Genomic DNA, 5,874 nt, shown 5'->3' on the forward strand with positions numbered 1-5,874 from the left:
CCAGAGATTTTCTGAGAGATGTTGGAAATGATGAGGATAAGAAAGTGAGCACAAAGGCACTTTACCTGAATGTTTGGAGCACTTGTAACAAGGTCACGGTGACTTGGTGACCATCACAGAGACATGGTTCCAGAATGGTCCTGACTGGGAATGAAAGCTCCAGGGGTACCAGACTATTCGGACGGACAGACAGACAGGAGGGTAAGGGAGGTGGTGTCGCTCGGATATTCAGGGACAACATCAGGTTGGTGCTGAGAGATGATCTCGGTGCGATGGAGCATGACGGTCAAATCCATTTGGGTGGAAATGAGGAATTCCAGGAAGAGAAAGTCACTGATGGGTGTAGTCTCTAGGCCCCCAACTAATAACATCACATCGGGACAGGCAATAAACAGGGAAATAACTACTGCCTGGAAAAATGGTCCGGCTATTATCGGGGGGATTTTAATCTACATGCAGGTTGGTCAACACGGCTGGGATTATAAACCAGAGAAGGGCGGAGGGAGGGGTGTAAAAATGGATCAACATTCATTCAGTAACTAAGAGCAGGAGCGTTCTGACCTGGATGTCTCTGAGATACAAACTCTGTCAAATTGAGCACTGTGCATGGTGGCACAGTGGTTAGCACTGCTGCCTCACAGCGCCAGAGACCCGGGTTCAATTCCCGCCTCAGGGGACTGTCTGTGTGGAGTTTGCACATTCTCCCCGTGTCTGCGTGGGTTTCCTCCGGGTGCTCCGGTTTCCTCCCACAGACCAAAGATGTGCAGGTCAGGTGAATTGGCCATGCTAAATTGCCCGTAGTGTTAGGTAAGGGGTAAATGTAGGGGTATGGGTCAGTTGCGCTTCGGCGGGGCGGTGGGGACTTGTTGGGCCGAAGGGCCTGTTTCCACACTGTAAGTAATCTAATCTAATCTGCTGATGTCATGGCAATGACATGGAGTGAGAGCTGGGAAAGGAATGAATGAAGACCCTTGTGGTTACAATGGGCTGAATGGCCTGGTTCAGTGTCCCCCAGGTTCTGAGGTGTCAGAGTCGGGGGTGGGAGGGGTTCCTGGGCTCCATGTTCTCCAATACTCACTCGTTCCGCACCAGCTCTAAGAGCAGCTCCATGATCCCGATGTTCACCCGTACAGTTCCCCAGCTCGGACACGATACCTGGCAGAGAGAGATACAATCGACCCACTCAAACAAAAACACACACAAACCTCAGCTCACCATCAACAGAGAGCACAGCAAGAGGCCAGAGAACCCGTCCAGCTCATCATTCCAACAATCAACTCTAGCTCCTCAGTGTCACACACCGTCATTACGCTCCACAATCTGTCACAAAACCGCTCAAACATTGAGGTTCTCCAGCCTGTGGGGGGAGGGAATTCCACAATTCACCCCCTTACACACCCACCCACCCACCAAAAACCCCCAACTTCCACCAACTGAACCAATCCCTCCTCACCTCAGTCTGAAATATCCTGCCCGTTACCCTGAGTAAGGGGGACGATCCTGTCTCCATCTGCAGTGTCATACACTCACCATGTGGAGGTGCTGGTGTCGGCCTGGGTTGGACAAGCTCATAAACCCTCCCTAGTTTTTAATAAAGCCATTGGAACATAACGGGGTGCCAAGTGATCTTTGACCTTGTCATACACTCCGAGCAGACCACCCCTGGAATATTGCCTGCTGTTCTGGGCTCCTTTATGAAGGGAGTGTAGTAAAGTTTTCCCAGACTGATTCCTGGGATGGGCAGACCTGATGGATTGAGTTTGGATTATGTTTGCTGCAGTTATGGAGGACAGGGGGATGGTGGTGGCATTTCTTACAAACCGAGCACGAGCAGACAGCATCCTGGGACATCAAAGGAAGCAGCTCCAGAAAGTGTGCACACTCTGGGAACAATCTCCCAGGGATCCTTAGATTTCGGAAACGTCCCAGAGAGGGTGGCCCAATGGTTAACACTGCAGCCTCACAGCACCAGGGATACAGGTTCGATTCCCACCTCAGGCAACTGTCTGTGCAGTTTGCACATTCTCCCCGTGTCTGCGTGGGTTTCCTCCCACAGTCACAAAGATGTACAGGTTAGGGTGGGATTGGCCATGGGAAATTGTCCCATAGTGCCCAGGGATGTACAGGTTAGGGTGGATTGGCCATGGGAAATTGTCCCATAGTGCCCAGGGATGTGCAGGTTAGGGTGGGATTGGCCATGGGAAATTGTCCCATAGTGCCCAGGGATGTGCAGGTTAGGGTGGGATTGGCCATGGGAAATTGTCCCATAGTGCCCAGGGATGTGCAGGTTAGGGTGGGATTGGCCATGGGAAATTGTCCCATAGTGCCCAGGGATGTGCAGGTTAGGGTGGGTTGGCCATGGGAAATTGTCCCATAGTGCCCAGGGATGTGCAGGTTAGGGTGGGATTGGCCATGGGAAATTGTCCCATAGTGCCCAGGGATGTGCAGGTTAGGGTGGGTTGGCCATGGGAAATTGTCCCATAGTGCCCAGGGATGTGCAGGTTAGGGTGGGATTGGCCGTGCTAAATTGTCCCATAGTGCCCAGGGATGTGCAGGTTAGGGTGGGATTGGCCATGGGAAATGTCCCATAGTGTCCAGGGATGTGCAGGTTAGGGTGGGTTGGCCGTGGGAGATGTGGGGGACAGAGCCAGGGTGAGTGTGGGTCTGGTTGTGGTGCTTTTCAGAGGGTCAGTGTAAACCGTTGGGCTGAATGGCCTGCCTATGTACTGTGGGGATTCGAACACTTTATTTAAAAAGGTCAGAAGACAAGATGCAGGTAACTCCAGGCCAGTAATTTTAATGTCTGTCCTTGGGAAAGTGTTTGAAGTTTTTGGAATTGCAGAGTCCGTGTGGAATGACGAAGGGGATCACAAACGTGACAAATTAGTTCCCGTTTGTTGGAGGAGCTAACAGGCAGGATGGGCAACAGGGAAGCAGTGGATGTAACATATTTGGATTTCCAAAAGATGCTTGAGAATGCAGCACACAATCTGCTGCTTAATAAGGTCAGGGCCCATGGTATTGGAGACAGTTTATTAGCACGGACAGAGAATTGGCTAACTGAAGACAGTGAGTGAGGATAAGGCGGGTATTTTCAGGATGGTAACCTGTAACGTGGGGAGTGCGACAGGGGGCACTGATGGGCTCACAATTCTTTCCAAGAGATATTCCTGACTTGGATCAGCAAAGTGAATGTAAATGGTGATGTTGACACAAAGAATCCGCTGAGGGATATAGACAGGTTAGCTCGGGGGACAAACATATCGGTGGAAAATCATGTTGGGGAAATACAACATGCTGAACTCAGTGGGTGGGCTGCACTGAAAGTTACCTGTATAATAAAAGGTGTAGGAATAAAAGAATGACTAGGGTAGGAATAGGTCCAGTCAAGGATAGTAGTGGGAAGTTGCGTGTGGAGGCGGAAGAGATTGGGGAGACACTGAATGAATACTTTTCTTCAGTATTTACTCAGGAACAGGGCATTGTCGTCGATGTGAATACTGAGTCACAATTAAGTAGAATGGATGGCTTTGAGGTATGTAGAGAAGAGGTGTTGGAAATCCTGGAAAAGGTGAAAATAGATAAGTCCCCTGGGCCTGATGGCATTTATCCTAGGATTCTCTGGGAAGCAAGGGAGGAGATTGCAGAGCCATTGGCCTTGATTTTTATGTCCTCTTTGTCTACAGGAGTAGTGCCAGAAGACTGGAGGATAGCAAATGTGGTTCCCTTGTTCAAAAAGGGGAGTAGGGATAACCCTAGTAACTATAGGCCGGTGAGTCTCACTTCTGTTGTGGGCAAAGTCTTAGAGAGAATTGTAAGGGATAGGATTTATGCACATCTGGATAGGAATAATGTGATCAAGGATAGTCAGCATGGTTTTGTGAAGGGCAGGTCGTGCCTCACAAACCTTATTGAATTCTTTGAAAAGGTGACGAAGGAGGTTGATGAGGGGAAAGCGGTAGATGTGGTATATATGGATTTTAGTAAGGCGTTTGATAAGGTTCCCCATGGTAGGCTACTGCAGAAAATACGGAGATATGGCATTGAGGGTGAGTTGAAGGTTTGGATTAGGAATTGGCTGGATGGAAGAAGACAGAGGGTAGTAGTTGATGGCAAAGTTTCTTCATGGAGTGCCGTCACTAGCGGTGTTCCGCAAGGATCTGTTTTGGGACCATTGCTGTTTGTCATTTTTATAAATGACCTGGAAGAGGGGTTAGAAGGTTGGGTGAGCAAGTTTGCGGATGATACGAAAGTCGGAGGAGTTGTAGACAGTGAGGAAGGATGTGGCAGGTTACAGCAGGATATAGAGAAGCTGCAGAGCTGGGCAGAAAGGTGGCAAATGGAGTTCAATGTAGCTAAGTGTGAGGTGATTCACTTTGGGAAGAATAACAAAAAGATGGGGTACTGGGCTAATGGTCGGATACTTGGTAGTGTGGATGAGCAGAGGGATCTTGGTGTCCATGTACACAGATCTCTGAAAGTTGCCACCCAGGTAAATAGTGCGGTGATGAAGGCATATGGCGTACTGGCTTTTATTGGTAGAGGAATTGAGTTCCGGAGTCCTGAGGTCATGTTGCAGTTGTATAAGACTCTGGTGCGGCCGCATCTGGAATATTGTGTGCAGTTTTGGTCGCCATACTATAGGAAGGATGTGGAGGCATTGGAACGGGTGCAGAGGAGGTTTACCAGGATGTTGCCTGGTATGGAAGGAAGATCGTATGAGGAAAGACTGAGACACTTGGGGCTGTTTTCATTAGAGAAAAGAAGGTTTAGGGGTGACTTGATTGAGGTGTACAAGATGATTAGGGGGTTAGATAGGGTTGACAGTGTGAACCTTTTCCCGCGTATGGAGTCGGGTATTACAAGGGGGCATAGCTTTAAATTAAGGGGGGGTAGATATAGGACTGAAGTTAGGGGTAGGTTCTTCACTCAGCGAGTCGTAAGTTCATGGAATGCCCTGCCAGTAGCAGTGGTGGACTCTCCCTCTTTATGGGCATTTAAGCGGGCATTGGATAGGTATATGGAGGATAGTGGGCTAGTGTAGGTTAGGTGGGCTTGGATCGGCGCAACATCGAGGGCCGAAGGGCCTGTACTGCGCTGTATTCTTCTATGTTCTATGTTTAATCGGATCATGGGAATGGCTGCTCATCTATTTCCCCACTCGGAGCTGGTCTGTTCCCTTATCCCACTTTCCCTCTACCCTGACCTGCTATACATTATCCCCTTGTTGACCTACTTCTCTCTGGCTCTGTCACCACTGACAGAGGGGGCTGGTTGGTGGGAAATGTTCATCCTGGAGTCCAGTTACCATTGGTGTACCGAAAGGGTCAGTGTTGGGTCCACACTGACCAGGATGAGTGCGTAGAAGGGTGGGTTAGTAAATTTGCAGACGACACTAAGGTCGGTGGAGTTGTGGATAGTGACGCAGAATGTTGTAGGTTACAGAGAGATATAGATAAGCTGCAGAGCTGGGCTGAGAGGTGGCAAATGGAGTTTAATGGGGACAAGTGTGAGGTGATTCACTTTGGTCGGAGTAACCGGAATGCGAAGTACTGGGCTAATGGTAAGATTCTGGGTAGTGTAGATGAGCAGAGAGATCCTTGTGTCCAGGTACACAGATCCTTGAAAGTTGCCACCCAGGTTGACAGGGTTGTTAAGAAGGCACACAGTGTCTTGGCCTTTATTAATAGAGGGATCGAGTTCTGGAACCATGAGGTTATGCTGCAGCTGTACAAAACTCTGGTGCGGCCGCACGTGGAGTATTGTGTACAGTTCTGGTCACCGCATTATAAGAAGGATGTGGGAGCTTTGGAAAGGGTTCAGAGGAGATTTACTCGGATGTTGCCTGGTATGGAGGGAAGGTCTTACGAGGAA

At 49.4% G+C, this 5,874-nt stretch overlaps 1 long non-coding RNA gene across 1 annotated transcript in view; it reads right to left on the reverse strand.

Moving 5' to 3' along the window:
• Positions 1-1,065: 1,065 nt before the first annotated feature.
• The window catches only part of LOC148152308 (uncharacterized), a 58,390-nt gene continuing 53,581 nt past the window's right edge, over positions 1,066-5,874 (reverse strand). The window contains exon 3 of the long non-coding RNA XR_015760663.1: positions 1,066-1,155. This is a non-coding gene — a long non-coding RNA (uncharacterized LOC148152308). The remainder of the gene's footprint in view (positions 1,156-5,874) is intronic.

This window comes from Chiloscyllium plagiosum, unplaced genomic scaffold (genome assembly GCF_037043375.1).
Source record: "Chiloscyllium plagiosum isolate Xiang-an unplaced genomic scaffold, Cpla_swu_hap1 HiC_scaffold_1, whole genome shotgun sequence".
In the NCBI taxonomy this organism is placed as follows: domain Eukaryota; kingdom Metazoa; phylum Chordata; class Chondrichthyes; order Orectolobiformes; family Hemiscylliidae; genus Chiloscyllium; species Chiloscyllium plagiosum.